Below are 25,602 nucleotides of genomic sequence, written 5' to 3'. Positions count from 1 at the left end.
GGAAAACCATTACCAGGTAGGTGTCCTGCCAAGAGCCTGGGATAGAGCCACCCAGGCCTTAGATGATTGACCTGAAATCGATTCTCTGAAGAGAATATGAAATGAGAGTTTTATTCCGGTTCTTTAAAGTAAAAGTCAGCCCCGAGCATCCTGTATCATGCATCGAAATTGGACTGGCAAATAGCTCTATGACATTTATGATAAATACATCATAAATGTGTTATCATAAATGTATGGCATTTATGATGTCCCTGTTTGATACATGACTGTAATAAAGCATTGCCATTCAATTAGAGTAAAAAAAGAAAGAAAGTGAAGAAGAACTAAGAAAAAGGAGAGTGAAAAAGTTGGCTTAAAGCTCAACATTCAGAAAACTAAGATCATGGCATAAAAAAAGAGAAGTAAAAGTCAGATATTTAAAAACTTTTAAAAATGCTTAAGAGAAAATACTTGGAAAAATGCCTATACAACATATTTCGTATATTACCAACAAATTCTACTGTCTGATGCTAACTTTGATTATATTCAAGTTTTCCTACAAGGTCACAGAAAAGGCATGTCCTTTTTCAAACAAGGGCATAACTAAATTCCAGATGTCAAAATTTAAAAGATGCACACACAGATACCGCTTTGATCTAATAAAGGAAACTACCATATAATATAACTTCTAGTCTTAAGGAGCCAATAGTTAAAATGCGTTTCTTCCATGTTAATTTAAAACTTTCAAAAAACACTTTCTATTTTTCTATTACTTGTCTTGTGCCTCTCTTTATCATGTTCTATGTACAGAATCTCATACCATCTAAATTACTTTGAGCACACTGCTTCAGCCTTAGTGTCCTTGCCTGTGAAATGGGGATTATAATATCAATTACATAAGGCTGTTGTGAGGATTAAATAGGATAATTTCAAGAAATTGCTTAGCATGGCTTGATTTCACATCAAGATGCAAACCAAAAGTTCCAGGTACATCTCCCAGAAAATAAATGTAGATATACAATAAACTGGAAGGGACAAGGAAGGATGCTGACACTTAAATTTGTCAAATATATTATAATTATTTTTCTGAATAAAATGTTGACAAATCAGATGATCAGCTTTATCCAAGAAAGAAGACTAGCTGATTCTCTACTTCCTATAGCTATAAGGTATCCACCTTACAGAAAACCATCAGGGCCCTGAATCTGAATGGCTGTCGTTCACCAAGATTCCCTGGACCTGGCAGGGAAGAGACATAAGATAATTGCACAGAATGAGTCTGCATTTACCAGCCCCAAGTAATGCAATGAATTTTTAATTTCACAGATCTCAAGTTCACAAATGTTGACATGGATAAGTGATCATGGTATGCAAGTGGTCAGTGGAATAGTCCATTCAGTTTAGTTCAGTCGCTTGATCGTGTCCAACTCTTTGCAACCCCATGGACTGCAGCATGTCAGGCCTCCCTGTCTATCACCAACTCCTGGAGTTTACCCAAACTCATGTCTGTTGAGATAGTGATGTCATCCAACCATCTCCTCCTCTGTGGTCCCCTTCTCCTCCCACTCTCAATCTTTCCCAGCAGCAGGGTCTTTTCCAGTGAGTCAGCTCATCGCATATGGTGGCCAAAGTATTGGCGTTTCAGCTTGAGCATCAGTTCTTCCAATGAATATTCAGGACTGATTTCCTTTAGGATGAACTGGTTGGATCTCCTTGCAGTCCAAGGGACTTTATCATATGTGAAACAGATCACCAGTCCAGGTTCGATGCATGAGACAGGGTGCTCAGGGCTGGTGCAGTGGGATGACCCTGAAGGATGGGATGGGGAGGAAGATGGGAGGGGGGTTCAGGATGGGGAACACATGTACACCCATGGCTGATTCATGTCAATGTATGGCAAAAACTACTACAATATTATAAGTAATTAGCCTCCAATTAAAATAAATAAATTTTAAAAAGAGTCTTCTCCAACACCATAGTTCAAAAGCATCAAGTTTTCAGCACTCAGCTTTCTTTATAGTCCAACTCTCACATCCACACATGACTACTGGAAAAACCATAGCTTTGACTAGACGGATTTTGTTGGCATAGTAAGGCCTCTGCTTTTCAATATGCTGTCTAGGTTGGTCATAGCTTTTCTTCCAAGGAGCAAGTGTTTTTTAATTTTATGGCTGCAGTGATTTTGGAGCCCAAAAAGATACTCTGCCACTGTTTCCACTGTTTCTCCATCTATTTGCCATGAAGTGATGGGACTGGATGCCATGATCAGAGTTTTCTAAGTGCTGAGTTTTAAGACAACTTTTTCACTCTCCTCTTTCACTTTCATCAAGAGGCTGTTTAGTTCTTCTTCACTTTCTGCCAAAAGGGTGGTCATCTGCATATCTGAGGTTACTGATATTTTTCCCAGCAATCTTGATTCCAGCTTGTGTTTCATCCAGCCCAGCATTTCTCATGATGTACTCTGCATGAAATTAAATAAGCAGACTGACAATTTACAGCCTTGACATACTCCTTTTCCTATTTGGAACCAGTCTGTTGTTCCATGTCCAGTTCTGACTGTTGCTTCCTGACCTGCATACAGATTTCTCAAGAGGCAGGTCAGATGGTCTGATATTCCCATCTCTTTCAGAATTTTCCAGTTTGTGGTGATCCACACAGTCAAAGGCTTTGGCATAGTCAATAGAGCAGAAGTAGATGTTTTCCTGGAGCTCCCTGGCTTTTTCAATGCTCCAGTGGATGCCAGCAATTTGATCACCGTTTCCTCTGCCTTTTATAAATCCAGCTTGTACATCTGGAAGTTCACAGTTCACATACTTTTGAAGCCTGGCTTGAAGAATTTTGAGCATTATTTTACTAGTGTGTGAGATGAGTGCAATTGTGTGGTAGTTTGAGCATTCTTTGTCATTGCCTTTCTTTGGGATTGGAATGAAAACTGACCTTTTCCAGTCCTGTGGCCACTGCTGAGTTTTCCAAGTTGGCTGGCATATTGAGCACTTTGTCACAATATCATCTTTCAGGATTTGAAATAGCTTAACTGGAATTCCATCACCTCCACTAGCTTTGTTCGTAGTGATGCTTCCTAAGGCCCACTTGACTTCACATTCCAGGATGTCTGACTCTTGGTGAGTGATCACACCATCACCTAGATCACATTATCTGGGTCGTGAAGATCTTTTTTGTATAGTTCTTCTGTGTGTTCTTGCCACCTCTTCTTAATATCCTCTGTTTCTGTTAGGTCAAAATCATTTCTGTCTTTTATTGTGACCATCTTTGAATGAAATATTCCCTTGGTGTCTCTAATCTTCTTCTTCTTCTTCTTTTTTTATTTTAACTTTATTTTGCTTTACAATACTGTATAGGTTTTGCCATACATTGACATGAATCAGCCATGGGTGTACTTGAGTTCCCGTCTTTTCCATTCTATTATTTTCCTCTATTTCTTTGCACTGATCTCTGAGGAAGAGTTTCTTATCTCTCCTTGCTATTCTTTGGAACTCTGCACTCATATGGATATATCTTTCCTTTTCTCCTTTGCCTTTTGCTTCTCTTCCTTTCTCAGCTATTTGCAAGGCCTCCTCAGAGAGCCATTTTTCTTTCTTGCATTTCTTATTCTTGGGGATGGTCTGATCCCTGTCTCCTGTACAATGTCATGAGCCTCTGTCCATAGTTCTTCAGGCACTCTGTCTATCAGATCTAATCCCTTGAATCTATTTCTCACTTCCACTGTAAAATCATAAGGGATTTGATTTAGGTCATACCTGAAAGGCCAAGTGATTTTCCCTTCTTTCTTCAATTTAAGTCTGAATTTGACAATCAGGAGTTCCTGATCTGAGCCACAGTCAGCTCCTTGCCTTGTTTTTACTGACTGTATAGAACTTCTCCATCTTTGTCTGCAAAGAATATAGTAGTCTATGGAGCCTGTTAAATGCATAACCTAATTCTTCTCAGATCTGCCATGTTTTGCAGTGAAAATACTGGAAATATTTATGTTGTGTTTCCCTTTATGGTGCATGGAAATGTGATTTTTGAGATACTTAAAAGGGTTTGCCACCTTCTATTTGGTTTATTTAATTTCATTTGTGCTATAAAAGCCTCATTTTAAAGGTTTATTCCTTTAGCAGGTAAATTTAAATGACCTTCACCGAACTGGATTTGACCTCTATTGTACTGATAGATTGTGAGTAAAAAAAAGAGAACAAATCCCTTTAAAAAAAAAAAAAAGGCAAGTTATACGCATATCTCCCTTGGTCCTTACATCTAAAGAGGTACATTATCTTTCCCAGCTTATTGACATATATTTGAGATAAAATTGATGCTTTTGAACTGTGGTGTTGGAGAAGACTCTTGAGAGTCCCTTGGACTGCAAGGAGATCCAACCAGTCCATTCTGAAGGAGATCAGCCCTGGGATTTCTTCGGAAGGAATGATGATAAAGCTGAGACTCCAGTACTTTGGCCACCTCATGCAAAGAGCTGACTCATTGGAGAAGACTGATGCTGGGAGGGATTGGGGGCAGGAGGAGAAGGGGACGACCAAGGATGAGATGGCTGGATGGCATCACTGACTCGATGGACGTGAGTCTGAGTGAACTCTGGGAGTTGGTGATGGACAGGGAGGCCTGGCGTGCTGCGATTCATGGGGTCGCAAAGAGGTGGACACGACTGAGCGACTGAACTGAACTGAACTGAAGGTGTATAATATGATGATTTAATATACATGTATGTATATTCATCTTTTTTCAGATTCTCTTTTCATATATTGGAGTTCCCTGTGCTATATGTATATATAGGTCCTTGTTGATCATCTATTTTATGAACAATAATGTGCATATTTTAATACCAAACTCCTAATTTACCCCCCCCCCCCACCACCACCACATTTCCATATTGGTAACCGTAAGTTTGTTTTTGAAGTCTTTGACTCTGTTTCTGTTTTGTAAAGAAGTTCATTTGTATCATTTTATGAACTTCCACAAGTAAATGATATTATATGCTGTTTGTCTTTCTCTAACTTTACTGAGTATGATAAAATCCAGATCCCCTCATGTTGCTGCAAATGACCTTATTTCATTCTTTGTGATAGTTATGTTCCATTGTATGTCTGTACCAAATTTTCTTTTTAAAATTTATTTTTTATTTGGAGAAAAATTGCTTTAAAATGTTGTGTTGGTTTCAGCTGTAAAATAATGTAAATCAATCATAATTATACACACACACATACACATGCCCCCACACACCCTCCTCCCCTCCTCCAATCTCACCCCTCTGCTGCTGCTAAGTCAGATCATCGCAAAGTGCCAGGCTGGGCTCCCTGTGTTATATATCAGCTTCCCACTAACTATCTATTTTACACATGATAGTGTATATATACCAACGCTACTTTCTCAACTTGTCCCACCTTCACCACGTGTCCATAAGCCCATTCTCTATATCTGTGTATTCATTCCTTCCCTGCAAATGGGTTCATCAGTACCATTTTTTCAGATTCCATATATACATGTTAATATACAATATGTATATTTCTCTTTCTGACTGATTTAACTCTGTATAACAGGCTCTAGGTTCATCCACCTCACTACAACTAACTCAAATTTGTTCCTTTTTATGGATTAGTAATATTCCATTGCATATTATATATATATACCACATCTTCTTCATATGTTCATCTGTTGATGGACATGTAGGTTGCTTCCACGTTCTAGGTATTGTGAATAGTGCTGCAACAAATATTGGTTATGTGTCTTTTGAATCCTGGCTTTCTCAGGGTATAGACCCAGTAGTGGGATTTCTGGGTCATATGGTAGATTTTTTTTAAGGAATCTCCATCTGTTCTCCAAAATGGCTGCATCAGTTTATATTACCAACAGTGCAGAAGGTGTGCTTTTTTCCACACCCTGTCTGGCACTTACTGTTTAGATTTTTTGATGATGGCCATTCTGATTGGTGTGAGATGATACTTTGTAAGTTTGATTTGCATTTCTCTAACAATGAGAAATATTTAGCACCTTTTCATGTGTTTATTGGACGTCTGTATGTCTTCTTTGAAAAAGACTGTTTAGGTCTTCTGACCATTTTTTAATTTGTTTGTTTTGCTAATATTGAACTGTACAAGCTACTTATATATTCTGGAGATTAATCCTTTGTCAGATGCTTTGTTTGCAATTGTTTTCTTCATTCTCTGGGTCGTCTTCGTTTTGTTTATAGTATTCATTGCTGTGCAAAATCTTTTAATTAGGTTACAATTGTTTATTTTTATTTCCATTCCTCTAAGAGGTTCGTCAGAGAGGATCTTGCTGGGATTTATATCGAAGAGTGCACTGCCTATGCCCTCCTCTAAGAGGTTCAGTTTCTGGCCTTACATTTAAGCCTTTTATCCATTTTGAGTTTATTTTTGTGTACCGTGTTAGGGATTGTACTAATTTCATTCTTTTACATGTAGCTATTCAGTTTTCCCAGCACCACTTTTGAAGAGGCTGTGTTTCCTCCATTGTATATTTTTGCCTCCTTTATCAATGATAAGGTGCCCATATGTGCATGGGCTTATCTCTGGGCTTTCTTTCTTGTTCCATTGCTCTATATTTCTGTTTTTGTGCCACTACCATATTATCTTAATGACAAGCTTTGTAGTGTAGTCTAAAGTCAGGAAGGTTGATTCCTCCAGTTCCATTCTCTTTTCTCAAAGTTGCTTTAGCTGTTAGGGTATTTTGTGTTTTCATACAAATTGTAAACTTTTTTGTTCTAGTTCTGTGAAAAATGCCATTGGTAACTTGATAGGTGTTGCACTGACTTTCTAGATTGCTTTGGATATTATAGTCATTTTCACAATATTGATTCTTGCAATCCAAGAACATGGTATATCTTTCCATTTGCGTCATCTTTGATTTCTTTCATCAGTGTCTTATGGTTTTCTGCATACAGGTATTCTGTTTCTTTGGGTAGGTTTTTCCTAGATATTTTATTACAATGGTGAATGAGATTGTTTCCTTAATTTGTCTTCCTGATTTTTCAGTGTATAGGAATGTAAGGGATTTCTATGCATTAATTTTGTATCTTGCAACTTTACTAAATTCATTGATTAGCTCTAGTAATTTTCTGGTGGCATCTTTAGGATTTTCTATGTATAGTATCATATCATTTGGAAACAGTGAGAGTTTTACTTCTTTTCCAATCTGGATTCCTTTTATTTCCTTTTCCTCTCTGACTGCCATGACTAGGATTTCCAAAACTATATTGAATAACAGTGGTGATAGTGGGCATCTTGTCTTGTTACTGATATTAGAGGAAATGCTTTCAGTTTTTCACTGTTGAGAGAAATGTTTGCTGTGTATATGTCGTGAAGTGAGTGAGTGAATGAAAGTTGCTCAGTCGTGTCTGACTCTTTGCGACACCATGGACTATACAGTCCATGGAATTCTCTAGGCCAGAATATTGGAGTGGGTAGTCTTTCCCTTCTCCAGGGGATCTTCCCAATCCATGGATCGAACCCAGGTCTCCCGCATTGCAGGCGGATTATTTACCAGCTGAGCCACCAGGAAAGCCATATACTGTCTTTATTATACTGAGTTTGGTTACTTCTCTTCTTATTTTCTGTAGAGTTTTATTTTTTTTATGACAAATGAGTGTTGAATTTTGTCAAAATCTTTTTCTGCATCCATTGAGGTGATCACATGGTTCTTATCTTGCAATTTGTTAACATGGTATATCACATTAATTTGCATATACTGAGGAATCCTTGCATCCTTGGGATAAACCCCACTTGATCATGGTGTATAATCCTTTTAATGGGTTGTTGTATTCTGTTTGCTAGGATTTTGTTGAGGATTTTTGAATCTATGTTTGTCAGTGACATTGGCCTATAATTTCCTTTTTCTGTGATATCGTTGGTTTTTGTATCAAGGTAATGGGGACACCATAGAATGACTGAGAGTTTTCCTTCCTCTGCAATTTTTAGGAAGAGTTTGAGCAGGATGGGTGTTAGCTCTTCTCTAGACATTTGATAGAATTCACCTGTGAAGCCATCTGGCTCTGGGCTTTTGTTTGTGGAAGATTTTTGATCACAGTTTCAATTTCAGTGCTTGTGACTGGTTTGCTCATATTTTCTATTTCTTCCTAGTTCAGTCTTGGAAGGTTGTACTTTTCTAAGAATTTGCCTGTTTCTTGCAGGTTATCCAGTTTATTAGCATACAGTTGCTCATAGTCTCTAGTCTCTTATGATCCTTTGTATTTCTGCATTGTCTGTTGTAATTTCTTCTTTTTAATTTCTAATTTTATTGATTTGACTCTTCTCCCTTTTTATGGTTGAGTTATATCCACTGTATATATGGACCACATTTTCTTTATTCATTCGGCTGTCAATGGATGTTTAGATTTCTTCCACGTCTTGCCTATTGTAAATAATGCTGCAGTGAACACTCAGGTATCTTTTTGAATTACGATTTTCTCTGTATATATGGCCATGAGGTCATTGAAAGATGATCAGTTCAGTTCAATTCAGTCACTCAGTTGTGTCTGACTCTTTGCAACCCCATGGGCTGTAGCATGCCTGGCCTCCCTGTCCATCACCAACTCCTGAAGTTTACCCAAACCCATGTCCATTGCAGTCGGTGATGCCATCCAATCATCTCATCCTCTGTCATCCACTTCTCCTCCCACCCTCAATCTTTCCCAGCATAAGGGTTTTTTCCAATGAGTCAGTTCTTTGCAACAGGTGACCAAAGTACTGGAGTTTCAGCTTCAGCATCAGTTTTTCCAATGAATATCCAGGACTGATTTATTTTAGGATTGACTGGTTGGATGTTCTTGCAGTCCAAGTGACTTTCAATATCCTTCTCCAACACCACAGTTCAAAAACATCAATTCTTTGGCACTCAGCTTTCTTTACAGTCCAACTCTCACATCCATACATGACTACTGGAAAAACCATACTCTTGACTAGATGGACCTTGTTGGCAAAGTAATGTCTCTGCTTTTGAATATGCTGTCTTGGTTGGCCACAACATATCTTGCAAGGAGTAAGCATCTTTTACTTTCATGGCTTCAATCACCATCAGTGATTTTGGAGCCCAAAAGATAAAAGTCTGCCAGCTTTCATGCCACTGTTTCCCCATCTATCTGCCATGAAGTGACGGGACCAGATGCAATAATCTTAGTTTTCTGAATGTTGAGCTTTAAACCAACTTTTTCACTCTCCTCTTTCACTTTCATCAAGAGGCTCTTTAGTTCTTCACTTTCTACCGTAAGGGTGATGTCATCTGCATATCTGAGGTTATTGATATTTCTCCCAGCAATCTTGATTCCAGCTTCTGCTTCATCTAGCCTGGCATTTCACATGATGTACTTTGCATATAAGTTAAATAAGCAGGGTGACAATATACAGCCTTAACATACTCCTTTTCCTATTTGGAACCAGTCTGTTGTTCCATGTCCAGTGCTAACTGTTGCTTCCTGACCTGCATACAGATTTCTCAAGAGGTAGGTCAGGTGGTCTGGTATTCCCATCTCTCAGAATTTTGCATAGTTTGTGGTGATCCAGATAGTTAAAGGCTTTGGCATAGTCAAGGAAGTAGAAATAGATGTTTTTCTGGAACTCTCTTGCTTTTTTGATGACCCAGCAGATGTTGGCAATTTGATCTCTGGTTCCTCTGCCTTTTCTAAATCCAGCTTGAACATCTGGAAATTCACGGTTCCGGTATTGTTGAAGCCTGGCTTAGATAATTTTGAGCATTACTTTACTAGCATGTGAGATGAGTGCAATTGTGCAGTAGTTTGAACATTCTATGGCATTGCCTTTCTTAGGGGTTGGAATAAAAACTGATATTTTCCAGTCCTGTTGCCATTGCTGAATTTTTCAAATTTGCTGGCATATTGAGTACAGCACTTTGTCACAGCATCATCTTTTAGGATTTGAAATAGCTAAACTGGAATTGTATCACCTCCACTAGCTTTGTTCGTAGTGATGTTTTCTAAGGCCCACTTGACTTTGCATCCCAGCATGTCTGATTCTAGGTGAGTGATCACACCATCGTGATCATCTGGGTCATGAATATCTTATTTGTATAGTTTTTTGTGCATTCTTGCCACTTCTTAATATCTTCTGCCTCTGTTAGGTCCATATGGTTTCTGTCTGTTTTTGAGCCCATCTTTGCATGAAATGTTCCCTTGGTATCTCTAATTTTCTTGAACAGATCTCTAGTCTTTCCCATTCTATTGTTTTCCTCTATTTCTTTGCCCTGATCATCGAGAAAGGCTTTCTTATATCTCCTTGCTATTCTTTGGAATGCTGCATTCAAATGGGTATCTTTCCTTTTCTCCTTTGCTTTCCACCTCTCTTCTTTTCACAGATATTTGTAAGGCCTCCTTAGAGAGCCATTTTGCTTTTGTGCATTTCTTTTTCTTGGGGATGGTCTTGATCCCTGTCTCCTGTACAGCGTCATGAACCTCTGTCCATAGTTCATCAGACACTCTGTCTCTCAGGTCTAGTCCCTTAAATCTATTTCCCACTTCCGCTGTGTAATCATAAGGGATTTAATTCAGGTCATACCAGAATGGTCTACTGGTTTTCCCTACTTTCTTCAATTTAAGTCTGAATTTGGCAATAAGGAGTTCATGATCTGAGCCACAGTCAACTCCCGGTCTTGTTTTTGCTGACTGTATAGAGCTTTTCCATCTTTGGCTGCAAAGAACATAATCAGTCCGATTTTGGTGTTGACCCTCTGGTGATGTCCATGTTTAGTCTTCTCTTGTGTTGTTGGAAGATCATACAGCATCTCTATTTTTAGTTATTTAAGAAATTTCCATATTGTTCTCCCTATTGGCTGTACAAATTTATATTCCCACCAACAGTGTAAGAGCGTTCCCTTTACTGCACACCCTCTCTATGATTTATTGCTTGTAGACTTTTCGATGATGGCCATCTAACCAGTGTGAGATGATACCTCATTGTAGATTTGATTTGTGTTTCTCTAATAATTAATAATGTTGTGCATCTTTTCATGTGATTTTTGGCCATGTGCATATTTTGTTTGGAGACATATCTATTTAGGTCTTCTTATCATTTTTGATTATGTTGTTTGGGTTTTTTTTTTTTTACATTGAACTGCATGAGCAGTTTTGCAGTTTATGTATTTTGGAGATTAATCCCCAGTTGATTGCTTCATTTGAAAATATTTTCTCCCATTCTGATGTTGTTTTCTCATTTTGTTTATGTTTTCTTTTGTTGTGCAAAAAACTTTTAAGTTTAATTACCTCTGTTTATTTTTCTTTTTATTTTCATTACACTATGTGGTGGATCAAAATGATATTGCTGCAATTTATATCAAAGAATCTGCTGCTTATGTTTCCTCTAAGAGTTCTATAGTGCCCAGTCATATATTTAAGCCTTAATATATTTTTGTTTATTTTTGTGTATGGTGTTAGTGAATGTTCTAATTTTATTCTTTTACATGTACCTTTCTAGTTTTCCAAGTACCACTTATTGAACAGACTGTCTTTTCTCCATTGTATATTCTTGCCTTCTTTGTTGCAGATTAAGTAACCATAGATGCATGGGTTAATTTGAATTATCACACTGAATGATTTGCAGATATTGAAAAATCCTTGCATCCCTGGGATAATCCCACTTGATTGTGGTGTATGACTATTTTAATGTATTGTTGGATTCAGTTTTCTAGTATTTTGTAAAGTATTATTGTGTCTATGATCGTAAGTGATATTAGCTCATAATTTTCTATTTTGTGGTAGCTTGGACTGATTGACCTCTGGTGATGGTGTCCTCATAAAATGAGTTTGCAAGTGTTCTCTCTTTTGCAATTTTTTAGAATAGTTTCAGAGGATAAGAGTCAGTTCTCATTTAAATGTTTGATAGAATTCGCCTGGAAGCTAGACTGGTCCTAGACTTTTGTTTGTTAGGAGTTTTAAAATTACAATTTCAGTTTCACTATTTGTGATTGATCTGTTCATTTTCTCTGTTTTTTTTTTTTCCCCCCTCTTGATTCAGTTGTGGGAGATTAAACCTTTCTAAGAGTTTGTCCATTTCTACTGGTTTTCCACTTTATTGGCATAGTTGCTTGTAGTATTCTTTTATGATTCTTTGTGTTTCTGTGGTATCAGCTATAATTCTCTGTTTTCATATCTAACTTTATTGATTTTGGTGCTAATCATTTTTTTATTAATCTGGATGAAGATTTATCAATTTTGTTTATCTTTTCAAAGGACCAACTTTTAGTCTCAGTGATCTTTTCTGTCATTTTGTCTATATTTCACTTATTTCTGCTTTGATCTTTGTGTTTTTTTCCCTTCTACTAACTTTGAATTTTGTTTGTTCTTTCTCTAGTTGCTTAGGTGTAGGTTTAGGTTGTTTATTTGAGATTTTTCTCTTTCTTGAGATAAGATTACATTGCTGTAAACCTTCTTAGAACTGCTTTTGCTACATCTCATAGGATTTGGATCATCATGTTTTCATTTGCATTCTTTTTTATATTTAAATTTATTTATTTAAATTGGAGGCTAATTACATTACAATATTGTATTGGTTCTGACACATTTACATTCTTCATTAGGTATTTTTTTTAATTTTTATTTTTACTTTATTTTACTTTACAATACTGTATTGGTTTTGCCATACATTGACATTTGCCATACATTTCCTCTTTGAATTCTTCAGTGATTCACCAGTTGTTTGGCAACATATTGTTCAGCCTCCAGGTGCTTGTATTTTTTTTTTGTTTGTTTGTTTGTTTTTTGCAGTTTATTTCTAATTTCGTAGTGTTCTGGTCAAAAAAGATAACAAATTATTTCAACTTTCTTAAATTTACTAAAGCTTCCTTTTAGCCCAGCATGTGATCTATCCTGGAGAATGTTCACTGGAGAGAATGTATTTTCTGCTGCTTTTGGATGGAATGCTCTATAAATATCAATTAATCCCATTTCCTATAATGTGTCATTTAAGACTTGTTTTCCTTACTGATTTTCTGTCTGGGTAATCTGTTCTTTGATGCAAGTGGGGTGTTCAAGTCTTCCAGTATTATTGTGTTACTATCAATTTCTCCTTTTATGACTGTTAGCATTTGTATTCTATATTGAGGTACTTGTATGCTGGGTGCTTATATATTTATAATTGTTATAGCTTCTTCTTGGATTGATCCCTTGATCATTATGTAATGTTCTACTCTGTCTCTTATAAAAGTCTTTATTTTAAACTGTCTTTTGTCTGATAAAGTATTGCTTCACCAGCTTTCTTTTGATCTCTATTTGCACGTAATAACTTTTTCCATTCCTTCACTTTCAGTCTTTGTGCCCCTAGATCTGAAGTGGATCTCTCATAGGATATATAGAGGCCTGTTTTGTTGTTTTAAATCCATTCGGCCAGTCTGTGTTTTTGATTGAAGCAGTCAAACTATTTACATTTAAGATAATTACTTGGTATATATGTTTGTTTTGTCATTTTGTCAACTGTTCACGATTTGTTTTGGTAGTCTTTTTTCTTACCTCACTCTTTGTTTTCTTCTCTTGTGATTTGATGACTAAATTTAATGATGTGTTTGGATTCCTTTTATTTTTTTGTGTGTGTATTTTTTTTGGTTTGCAGTTACCACAACGTTTTGATACAGCAGTCTACGTATAAACAATATTGTTTTAAGTTGCTAATCTTTTGATTTAAAATGCATCACCAATATTTTGCATTTTACTCTCCCCTTCTCACAACTGCTGGTTTTGATATCATCCTATTTATGTGTGGATGGTGTCCTACCTTTTCTGTGTGCTTTCCTTTACTGGTAAGCTTTCCATTGGCAATTTTCTTGTTTCTAGTTGTATGCTTTTCTTTTCAGCCTACAGCAGTCCCTTTAGCTTTTTTTTTTTTTTACTTTATTTTACTTTACAATACTGTATTGGTTTTGCCATACATTGACACGAATCACATGTTTGTACATGTGATCCCAAACATGAACCCCCCTCCCACCTCCCTCCCCACAACATCCCTCTGGGTCATCCCCGTGCACCAGCCCCAAGCATGCTGTATCCCTTTAGCTTTTATTTATTTATTTTGTTTGTTTGTTTATTTTGTTTTTTTTAGTGACTCAACAAAACATTTATTATTCTTTTGTTTTGACTTGTTCTGTAGATTGTTTTGAATTTTTTCCCCATTTCCCCCAGCCCCCTGTGTTCAGTTAAGTTCAGTTCAGTCACTCAGTCATGTCCGACTCTTTGCGACCCATGGACTGCAGCACGCCAGACCACCCTGTCCATCACCAACTGCCAGAATTTACTCAAACTCATGTCCATTGAGTCAGTGATGCCATCCAACCATCTCCTCCTCTGTCATCCCCTTCTCCACCTGCCTTCAATCTTTCCTAGCATCATGGTCCTTTCAAATGAGTCAGTTCTTCGCAATAGGTGGCCAAAGTATTGGGGTTTCAGCTTCAACATCAGTCCTTCCAACTAATATTCAGGACTGATTTCCCTTAGAATGGACTGGTTGGATCTTCTTGCACTCCAAGGGACTCTCAAGAGTCTTCCCCAACAACACAGTTCAAAAGCAACAATTGTTTGGTGCTCAGCTTTCTTTATACTCCAAATCTCACATCCATACATGACTACTGGAAAAAAAAAACATAGCCTTGACTGGAAGGACTTTTGTTGACAAAGTAATGTCTCTGTTTTTATTTTAATTTTTTTTACTTTACAATATTGTGTTGGTTTTGCCATACATCAACATGAATCTGCCACGGATGTATATGTGTTCCCAATCCTGACCCCCCCCCCCCCACCTCCCTCCCCATACCATCTCTCTGGGTCATCCCAATGCACCAGCCCCAAGCTTCCTGTATCCTGCATCGAACCTAGACTGGCGATTCGTTTCTTATATGATATTATACATTTTTCAATGCCATTCTCCCAAATCATCCCACCGTCTCCCTCTCTCACAGAGTCCAAAAGACTGAATTGGTGTTGCTGAAGTCTCTTAGCTTTCACATATCTGTAAAGTTTTTGATTTCTCCATCAAATCTAAATGAGAGGTTCCTGGATGGTTTTTGTAGCTTCTTCTTTCTCATCATTTTAAGTATATTGTGCCACTCCCCTCTGACCTGTAGTGTTTCTGCTGAAAAATCACTTGATAACTTTATGGGGATTCCTTTGTATATGTTTTGCTTTTCCCTTGTTGCTTTGACTTTTTTCCATTTACTTTAATTTTTATCAGTTTGATTAATATGTGTCTTGGCATGCCCCTCCTTGTGTTTATCCTATACAGGACTCTCTGCACTTCCTGGTCTAAGGTGCCTATTTCCTTCCCCCTGTTAGAAACATATTCAGCTATCATCTCATCAGATATTTTTCTCAGAGCTTTTCTCTTTCTCTTCTCCTTCTGGAATAACTATAGTGCGAATTTTGCTACATTTAATGTCATTCAAATGTTGTACTTCTTCAACCATATGTGAACAGAGAAATTCCAGAAGTACAAGCTGTATTTAGGAAAGGCAGAGGAACCAGAGATCAAATTGCCAACATCCTCTGGATCATAGGAAAAAAATATACTCCTGCTTCATTGACTACACTAAAGCTTTGACTGTGTGGGTCACAAAAAGCTGTAGAAAATTCTTAAAGAGATGGAATACCAGATCACTTTACATTTCTCCTAAGAAACCTGTATGCAGGTCAAGGAACAAGTTAGAACCTGACATGGAATGATGGACTGGTTCAAAATTGGGAAAGGAGTATGTCAAGCCTGTATATTGTTACCTTGCTTATTTAACTTATATGCAGAGTACATCATGTGAAATTCTGGGCTGGATGAAGCACAAGCTGGAATCAAGATTACCAGGAGAAATATCAATAACTTAATATATGCAGATGACATCACCCTTACAGCAGAAAGCGAAGAGTAACTAAAGAACCGCTTGATGAAGGTGAAAGGGGAGAGTCAAAAAGCTTTCTTAAAAGTCAACACTCAAAAAACTAAGGTCATGGCATTCAGTCCTATCATTTCATGTCATATAGAAGGGGAAAAAGTGGAGACAATGACAGATTTTTCTTTTGGGGGGCTCCAAAATCACTGCAGACAGTGACTGCTGCCATGAAATTAAGATGCTTGTTCCTTGGGAGAAAAGCCATGACAAACCTAGATAGCATATTGTAAAGCAAAGACATCACTTTGGCGACAAAGTGTAGTCAAAGCTATGGTTTTTCCTATAGTCACGCACAGATGTGAGAGATGGACCATAAAGAAGGCTGAGCACTGAAGAACTGATGCTTTCAAACTGTGGTGCTGGAGAAGACCCTTGAGAGTCCATTGTATGGCACAGAGATCAAACCAGGCAATCCTGAAGGAAATTAACTCTGAATATTCATTGGAAGGACTGATGCTGAAGCTGCAATAATTTGGCAATCTGATGCAAAGAGCTGACTCTCCAGAAAAGACCCTAATGCTGGGAAAGATTGAGGGCAGGAGGAGAAGGGGGTGACAGAGGATGAGATGGTTGGATAGCATCATTGACTCAGTGTACATGAATTTGAGCAAACTCCAGCAGATAGTAAAGGCCAGGGAAGCCTGGTGTGCTGCATTCCATGAAGTCGCAAAGAGTCAGACATAGCTTAGCAACTGAACAACAACAATGTTGTCCTTGAGGTCTCTCAATTTATCCTCATTTCTTCTTGTTCTTTCTTCTTTATCCTGTCCCACAGAAGTGATTTTCACTATTCTATTTACCTACAGCTCACTATTTGCACTTCTGTCTCATTTTTACTGCTATTGATTCCCTCTAGTGAATTTTTTTCATTCCAGTTATTGCTCATCTCTGTTCCTTATATCTTCTAGCCCAGGGACAGGGAGCCTGGTGGGCTGCCATCTATGGGGTCGCACAGAGTCGGACACGACCAAAGCAATGCAGCAGCAGCAGCAGCAGCAGCAGCAGCAGCAGCAGCAGCAGCAGCAGCAGCAGCAGCAGCAGCAGCAGCAGCAGCTCTTTGTTAAACATTGCTTGTTTCTTGGTCTGTGCCTCCATTCTTTTTCTAAGATCTTAAATCATCTTTACTCTCATTATTCTGAATTTTCTTCTGTATTTTTGGTAGATTGCTCTCTCTATTTCATTTAGCTGTTCTTCTGGGGTTTTACCTTGTCCCTTCATCTGAAACAAAAAATATTCTGTATTTTCATTTTGACCTGATTTCTGTGATAGTGGTTTTTGCCCCACAGACTACAGGACTATATTCCTCTTGCTTCTGGTGTCTTCCCCATGGTGTGTGAGGCTAATCTAAGAGGTTTGCACAAGTTTCTTAGTGGGTAGGACTGGTGCCTGCCCACTGATGTCTGGAGCTGTGCCTTGTCCCTCTGATGAGAGGGCCGTGTTAGAAGGTATGTTTAGAGGTAGCTATATGGGCTCAGGAAGACTTTAGGCAGTCTGTCTGATGATGAGTGGGGCTATGTTCCCCACCTTGTTTGTTGTCTAGACTTTAGGCGTCTGTCTGATGATGAGTGGGGCTATGTTCCCCACCTTGTTTGTTGTCTTTATGTCCAGCCCCGGAACATAAAGGTGTCATGTGGGGCCAGCCTATCAAAATGCTCAAATATTGTTAATATGGTGGCCTCCAAGAGAGCCCACACCAATTAGCTTTTCCTGGTACTACTGCTGCTACTGCCCTGGTCCCCACAGTGAGCCACAGCTCCATTCCACCGCCCCAGGATACCCTTCAAGACCCACAGTTAGGTCTGATCCAGGCTCCTATGAAGTCACTGACTTTTCCCTGTGTCCTGGTGCACACAAGACCTTGTGTACCCTCCAAGAGTGGAGTTTCTTTTTCCCTTAGTTCTGTAAATTTCTTGCGATTAGACGCCACTGGCTTTCAAATCCAAATGTTCTCGGGACTCCTCCTCCTAATGCCATACTCCCATGTTGGGGAGCCTGACTTGGGGCTTAAAAGTTCATACTCTTGTGGGATAACCTCTGTGATATACTTATTTTCCAGTTTGTGAGTCACCCACTCCATAGGTATGGGATTTGATTTTATCATGAGTGATCTTTTTCTACTGTTTTGTTGTGGCTTCTTTGTCTTTGGATGTAGAATGTCTGTTTTGGTAGGTTCCACTATTTTTTGCTGGTGGTTGTTCAGCAGTTAGTTGTGATTTTTGTGTTTTAATGAATGGAGGGGGTGAGCTCAAGTTGTTCTTTATCATATTGTCTCCAGCCTTTCTCTGCATATTAGATTATTTTTTCCTATTGAGTTGCATGAATTCATTACATATTTTAATTATTAATCCCTTATCTGATATATGGTTTGCAAATATTTTCTCCCAGTATATTGGTTGCTTCTTTATATTCTTGATTGTTTATTTTGCTATGAAAAGACTTTTTAATTTGCTGTAGTTCAACCAACAATATCAAATAATGTAGTAGTTTGTTAATTTTTCTTGTGCTTTTGGTGTCATATCCAAAAAACTAATGCCAAAATGAGTGTCAAGGAGATTGTCCACTATGTTTTCTTCTATGAATTTCATGGTTTCAAGTCTTGTATTTAAGTCTTTAATCCATTTTGAGTTTATTTTTATGAGTGGTGTGAGGTAGGAGTCTACATATGAATATTTATTTGTCTCAGAACCATTCATTGAAAACTTTGCCTTTCTGTCCTTGAGTATTTTTGGCTCCCTTGTCAAATATTAGTTTACCATATATGCATGGATTTATTTCTGGACTCTCTCTTCTATCCCATGGATCTTTGTGTCTGCTTTTATGACATTAACATACATTTTGGTTACTAAATCTTTGTAATATAGTTTTTTTCCCCCTAAGTTATTTATTTTTTATTTTCTAAATTATGAAAATATGGTAACACATTTACAGGAGACTTGGCAAATACAGAACAAACTTACATATAATTCCACTATATATTACAATTGTTTGTTTTGAATAGATAAAGTAACATTTTTAGTTGGAGTTTCAATATCAAACTCTCAGAAATTAATAGAATGAATGTACAGAGAAGTAGAATATAGTACACCTGAAAAGCATTATGAACCAATTTGATATACTAATACTAGATGCCAAAATATCAAAATTTTCAGTGAATATAAATTAGAAATCTAGCATTCTATTCTACTCTACTAAGTCAAAAAAGTAGAATCAAAATTTCAGAAGTTTTTTTATATACTCTCTCTACACACACACACACACACACACACACACACACACACACACACAGTATGTACACAAACGCTTTTCTGCTAACTTGGTGAAGGTTTGAGAAAGAACATTTTTTTAAAAAAAGAGAAATTGAAAAACACGCATGGCAAAACCAATACAGTATTGTAAAGTAAAATAAAATTTAAAAAAAGAAAAACATAAATGAAATGGTAATGCGAATAAAATAGAAACAGTGAAACATACTAGATAAAAGTAAAAGGTCATCATGCAGTCCAGGTGGTTTTAAACATGGCTGCTCATTAGAAACACACCTGGCACTTTGAGAAGAAGAAAAAAAGCTATACCTGGGCATTTGTATTTTTCAAAAAAAATTTCAAGATAATTCTGATATACATCTGGATTTTAAAAAGTGATTACTTGTTTTCTATTAAATGGTGGTTTTAGTGATATAGAATTCTATTATTTTCTGTTGACCAATTATGATAAATTTATTGTATTAAGCAAAAATCACAATAGTAGAAGTTTATCAGTTTTTATAATCAATAGCCAGGCAAAAATAAAAGATCATTACAAATGTGAGCCATATGGAAACATGATTAACCTAACCATATAAAATAATTAAATTTAGGGCTTCCCTGGTGGCTCAAGAGGGTCAAGTGTCTGCCTGCAATTCAGGAGACCTGGGTTCGATCTCTGAGTTGGGACGATCCCCTGGAGAAGGAAATGGTAACCCACTCCGGTATTCTTGCCTGGAAAATCCAATGGACAGAGGAGCCTGGTGGGCTATAGTCCATGGGGTCACAAAGAGTCAGACATGACTGAGCGACTTTTTCTTTCACTATGTACTTTTTCTTCCACTAGGGGATTAAGTAGGATGGTGTAGTAAGTGGAAGTGCATACAACACATGTTTTCATCTTCCCAGCCAATCTATGTCTTTTGGTTTTGCATTTAATCCATTTACATTAAGGTAATTATCAATATATATGGTCCTACTACCATTTTCGTAATTGTTTAATTTTGTGTAAGTCTTTTCCTTCTCTTGAGTTTCCTGCTTAGAGAAGTCCCTTTAGCATTCATTGTAAAGCTGGTTTGGTGGTACTGAATTCTCTTAACTGTTGCTTGTCTGTAAAGCTTTTGATTCCTCCATCAAATCTGAATGAGAGTCTTGCTGGGTAGAGTATTCTTGGTTGTAGCTCCTTCTCTTTCATCACTTTAAATATATCATGCCATTCCCTTCTGGCTTGTAGAGTTTCTGTTGAGAAATCAGTTGATAACTTTATGGGAGTTCCCTTATATGTTGTTTGTCACTTTTCCCTTGTTGTTTTTAATATTTTACCTGTTCTTAATTTTTGTCAGTTTGATAACTGTGTGTCTTGGTGTGTCTTCCTCCTTGGGATTATTCTGCCTGGGACCCTCTTTGCTTCCTGAGTTGGTTGACTGTTTCCTTTACCATGTTTGGGAAGTTTTCAGCTATTATCTCTTGAAATATCTTCTCAGGTCCTTCCTCTCTCTATCTCCTCCTTCTGGGACCCCTACAATGTGAATGTTGGTGCATCTAATATTGTTCCAGAGGTCTCTTATACCATTTCTTTTCATTCTTTTCCCTATTGGTACTTTTCTCTATTTAGTACTGCAGCAACGATTTCCATCATTCTGTCCTCCAGGTCATTTATACATTCTTCTGCCTCAGTTATTCTCTGTTATTTCTTCCTAGTGTATTATTTATCTCTCTTTGTTCTTTAGTTCTTGTAGGTCTTTGGTAAACATTTATTGCATCCTCTCCATTATTTTCCCAAGATCCTAGATCATCTTCACTATCGTTATTCTGAATTCTTTTTCTGGAAGGTTGCCTATCTCCACTTCATTTAGTTGATTTTCTGGGGTTTTATCTTGCTCCTTCATCTGGAACATAACTTTCTGTTTTTTCATCCTGATTAGCTTTCTATAATGTGGCTTTTGTTCTAGCTGCTGTGGGATTGTGCTCTTCTTGCTTCTTCTATCTGCCCTCTGATGGAGGAGGTTAAGAGGTTTGTGTAAGCCTTCTGATGGGAGAGACTGGCAGTGGGAAAAACTGGATCTTTCTCTGGTTGGCAGGGCTGTGCTCAGCAAAACTTTAATCCAATTGTCTGTTGATGGGTGGGGTTGTGCTCCCCCCTTGTTAGTTGTTTAGCCTGAGGTTACCTAGCCCTGGTGTCTATGGGCTCTATGGTAGGGTTAGTGGCAATTTCCAGAAGGCCTTAGGCCAAGGGATGCCTTGCTGGACTCCTACTTCCAGCGCCCCATCCCTGTGGCAAGCAACTGCTGACCCATGCTTCCACAGGAGACACTCCAACACTAGCAAGTTCAGTCTCCTGTGAGGTCACTGCTCCTTTGCCCGGGGTTTTTGTGCACACTATATTTTGTTTGTGCCCTCCAAGAGTGATGTCTGTTTCCCCCAGTATTCTGGAAGTCCTGTAATAAAATGCTGCTGGCTTTCAAAGGCAGGTTCCCTGAGGATTCCCATTCACTCCATTGAATTCCCAGACTGACAAGCCTGACATGGCACTCAGGACCTTCACAACAGTGGGAGAATTTCTTTGGTATTATTTGTCTCCAGTTTGTGGCTCGCCCACCCAACAGGTATGGGATTTGATTTTATCATGATTGCACCCATCCTACCATCTCATTGCTGCTGCTTCTTTGCCTTTTATCATAGGATATCTTTTTTTGGTGTGTTCCGGTGTCCTCCTGTTGATGGTTGTTTAACCGTTAGTTGCAATTTTGGTGCGCTCCAAATCTTTGTAATATAATTTGAAATCAGGAAGTGTAATGTCTCCAGCTTTGTTCTCATTCAAGATTGCTTTGGCTATTCAGGGTCTTTTGTGGTTTCATATGAGTTTGGGGATTGCTACTTTTATTTCTGTAAAAAGTGTCATTGGAATTTAGATAGGAATTGCATTGTATTTATAGATGACTTTAGGTGGCATGGGCATTTTGGTGTTCTGCTCCATGACTATGGACTATTCATATTTTCATTTATTTGTGTCTTCAATTTTTTTTAATCAATATCTTATAGTTTCAGCGTGCAGATCTTTCATTTTTTGGTTAAATGTATTCATAGGTATTTTATTTGCCACGCCCCCCCAGCTTTATTGACATATACCTAACATGGAACATTGTGTAAGTTTACATGTTTACTTGATTAATTTATAGATTGAAAAATGATTACTACCATATAATTAGCTACTACTGCAATTCCATCATATAGTTATCATCTCTTTTCTTTTGTGAGAATATTTAAGATTTACTCTCTTAACAGCATTCTAGTATATGATACAGTATTTTTAGCTATGATAACCATGCTGTACATTGGATCGCCAAAGTTATTATTCTTACAACTGGAGGTTTGCATCGTTTGAGTAATATCTCCCCTTTTCCACTACTCACTAACTTCACATAAGCACTACTCTACTCTTCCGGTGAGTTTATGTTTTTTTTTTTTTGATCCTACATATAAGTGATTATCACAAAGTATTTGTCTTTGATTAATTTCACTTAACATAATACCTTCAAGGTCCACCCAAGTTGTTGCAAGTGGCAAGATATCCTTCTTCCTCAGGGCTGAATAATATTCCATACAATATTCCATATATGTGTGTCTGTGTCTGTATCTGTCTGTCTGTCTATGCCTGTGTCTGTCTTCTTTATGCAATCATCTGTTGAAGGCCACTTACATTGCTTCCATGACTTTGTTATTGTGAATATTGCTTCAAGAACATGTGAGGGCAGATACCTCTATAAGCTCCTGATTTCAATTTCTTTGGATATATACGCAAGAGTGGAATTGATGGGTCATATGGCAGTTCTATTTTTAAGTTTTTGAGGACTTCCATCTTTTTCATAGTGGTTGTACCAATTTACATTCCCACCAACCAGGCACTAGGATTTCCTTTGCTACACACCCTCACCAATACTTGCTATTTCTTTTCTTTTTAATGAAAGCCATTCTAACTGTTTTAGGTGATATCTCATTGTGCCTTTGTTTTGTATTTGCCTAGTGATTAGCAATGTTGAGAATCTGTACATGCACCTATTGGTCATTTGCACCTCTTCCTTGGAAAACTATTCAGTTCCTCTCCCATTTTTTTTAAAACAACTGTGTTAGATTTTTTGCTCTTGAAATATATATATATTATATATATATAAATATATCTAAGATATATAAAGAACTCTTTATCATATATATAATTTACAAACATTTTCTCCTATTCTATTGATTGCCTTTTCATTTTGTTGATTGTTTTACGTGTAGAATCTTTTTAGTTTAATGTGATTCCACTTATTGGTTTTTGCTTTTGCTGATTGTGGTATCACATTCAGTAAATCACTGGTTATACCAATGCCAAGGAGACTCTTTTCATTTTTTTCTAGAACATTTATGGTTTCAGAACTTAAATTTAAGTCTTTAATCCATTTTGAGTGCATTTTTTTGTGAGTGGAGAGAGGTAGGAGGCCAATTTTAATCTTTTCCATGTGGTTATCCAGTTTTCCCAACACCATTTATTGAAAAGACACTTCTCCCATTGAGTATCCTTGGCTGCTTTGTCAATATTAGTTGGCTAAATACGAAAAGATTCATTTCTGGGCTCTCAAATCTGTTCCAAGCATTCTGCTTCGGCTAAAGTAGCTTTGTAGTATAATTTGCAATCAGGAAGTGAGATATCTCCAACTTTGTCTTCTTTCTTAGGATTGTTTTGGCTGTTTGGGGTATGTGGCTCCATACAAATTTTAAGATTGGTTTTTCTATTTCTGTGAAAAATGCCACTGGAAGTACATTGAATCTATAGATAACTTGGGTGATATAGATATGCTATTGCTGTTGCTTGGCCACTAAGTCACGTATGACTCTTTTGCAACCCCAAGGATTGTAGCCCTCCAGTCTCCTTCTGTCCATGGGATTTCCCAGGCAAGAATACTGGAGTGGTTTGCCATTTCCTTCTCCAGGGGAGAAGCAATCTTATTCTTGGTTAGAATAAATTTAACCAATCTAATAAATCTAAATCTAATCAATATTGCTAATATGTTTACATTAATTCCTCTAATCCATGAACAAAAAATATTTTCCATTTGTTTTGTCCTTAATTTCTTCTATCAAAGTCTTGTAGTTTACAATTCAAAGAATTTCACTTTCTTGGTTAGATTTATTCCTAAGTATTTTATTGTTTTTGATGGTATGTGGCTGGGATTCTTTCTTTCTTTTTCAGACATTCTATTGATAGTTGAATATACTGTTATATATATTCAAGTGCTTTTCTATATGTTGATTTTGCATCCTGAAACCCTATTGACGTTTTGACTAGTTCTAGCAGTGTTTTGTGGAGTCTTTGGGATTTTCTATATGTAAGATCCTATAATCTGCAAAAAAAAAAAAAAAAAGAAAGCAATTTTATTTTTTCTTTCTTTCCTGTTTGGAAGTCTTTTATTTCTTTTTCTTTCCCAATTTCTCTGGCTAAGATTTCCAGTACTCTGTTGAATAGGAGTGTGAGAGTGGGCATGCTTGTTTTATTTCTGATCTTAGATAAGTATTCAACATTTTACCACAGAGTATAATAAATACAGGCTGTGAGTTTGTCACATATAGCCTTTATTTTGTTGAGGTAGCTTTTTTCTATACCTATTTTGTTGAGAGTTCTTATCATTAAAGGATTTTTATACTTTGTTAAGTGCTTTTATTGCATCTACTAAGATGATTAAATAATTTTTATCCTTCACTTTGTTAATGCAGGTTATCACATTGATTTTTTCCTATGCTAAACTATCCTTGCATCCTAGGAATGAAATCCACTTAATTATGGTAAATGGTTCTTTTAATGTGCCGTTAAATTTGGTTTGTTAATACTTTGTTGAGAATTTTTGCACCTCTACAGTTGACTTTTGTACAATGCAGGGGTTGGGGTACTCCCCGTGCTGTGCAGTTAAAAATCCTCGTATAACTTTATATTTGGCCTTGTGTATCTGCAATCCCATGCACTGCTGTGTGAGCCCTGGTTGTTGATGGGTTTACTCATGGCTGTGTTGTCTCCTCACTCCTGCTGTGATCGAGGCCAGTTTTGGGCATCAGGACAGTGGCACAGCTTGCTGTGCGAGCCCCAAGCATGGACCTGCTGGTGGGAGTAAGGAGCATAGGAGGCACTGTGCTGGGTTCTTGCACTTGCACAGCTAAAGGAGGCTGAGCTAGTTGCCAGCATAGCTCCCAGGCTCTAGTGGGGGACAGGGAGAGGCCTCAGTGTCTGACATTTATACTTGCATAACCACAGAGAGCTTGGACAGCTGTCAGTGTGGGCCTGGCCTCCAGTCAAAGTGTGAAGGGTATGAGAGAGAGAGAGTATTGGTTGGGGAAGGAGGAGAGAGGCACTGAGGTAAAACTGGCATTCAAAACGTAAATACCTGTGGGGCAACTGGTGAGATCTTTGTAGCTAACCCCTGACTGTCAGTTGCAGAAGCTGCTCCTTTGT

At 37.5% G+C, this 25,602-nt stretch overlaps 1 protein-coding gene across 3 annotated transcripts in view; it reads left to right on the top strand.

The window, feature by feature from the left end:
- The window catches only part of LOC132659993 (endogenous retrovirus group K member 19 Env polyprotein-like), a 190,877-nt gene that overhangs the window by 114,427 nt on the left and 50,848 nt on the right, over positions 1-25,602 (top strand). The window lies entirely within an intron of this gene.

Source organism: Ovis aries, chromosome 6 (assembly GCF_016772045.2).
Source record: "Ovis aries strain OAR_USU_Benz2616 breed Rambouillet chromosome 6, ARS-UI_Ramb_v3.0, whole genome shotgun sequence".
In the NCBI taxonomy this organism is placed as follows: domain Eukaryota; kingdom Metazoa; phylum Chordata; class Mammalia; order Artiodactyla; family Bovidae; genus Ovis; species Ovis aries.
This window is presented reverse-complemented; position numbering and strand designations above follow the sequence as displayed.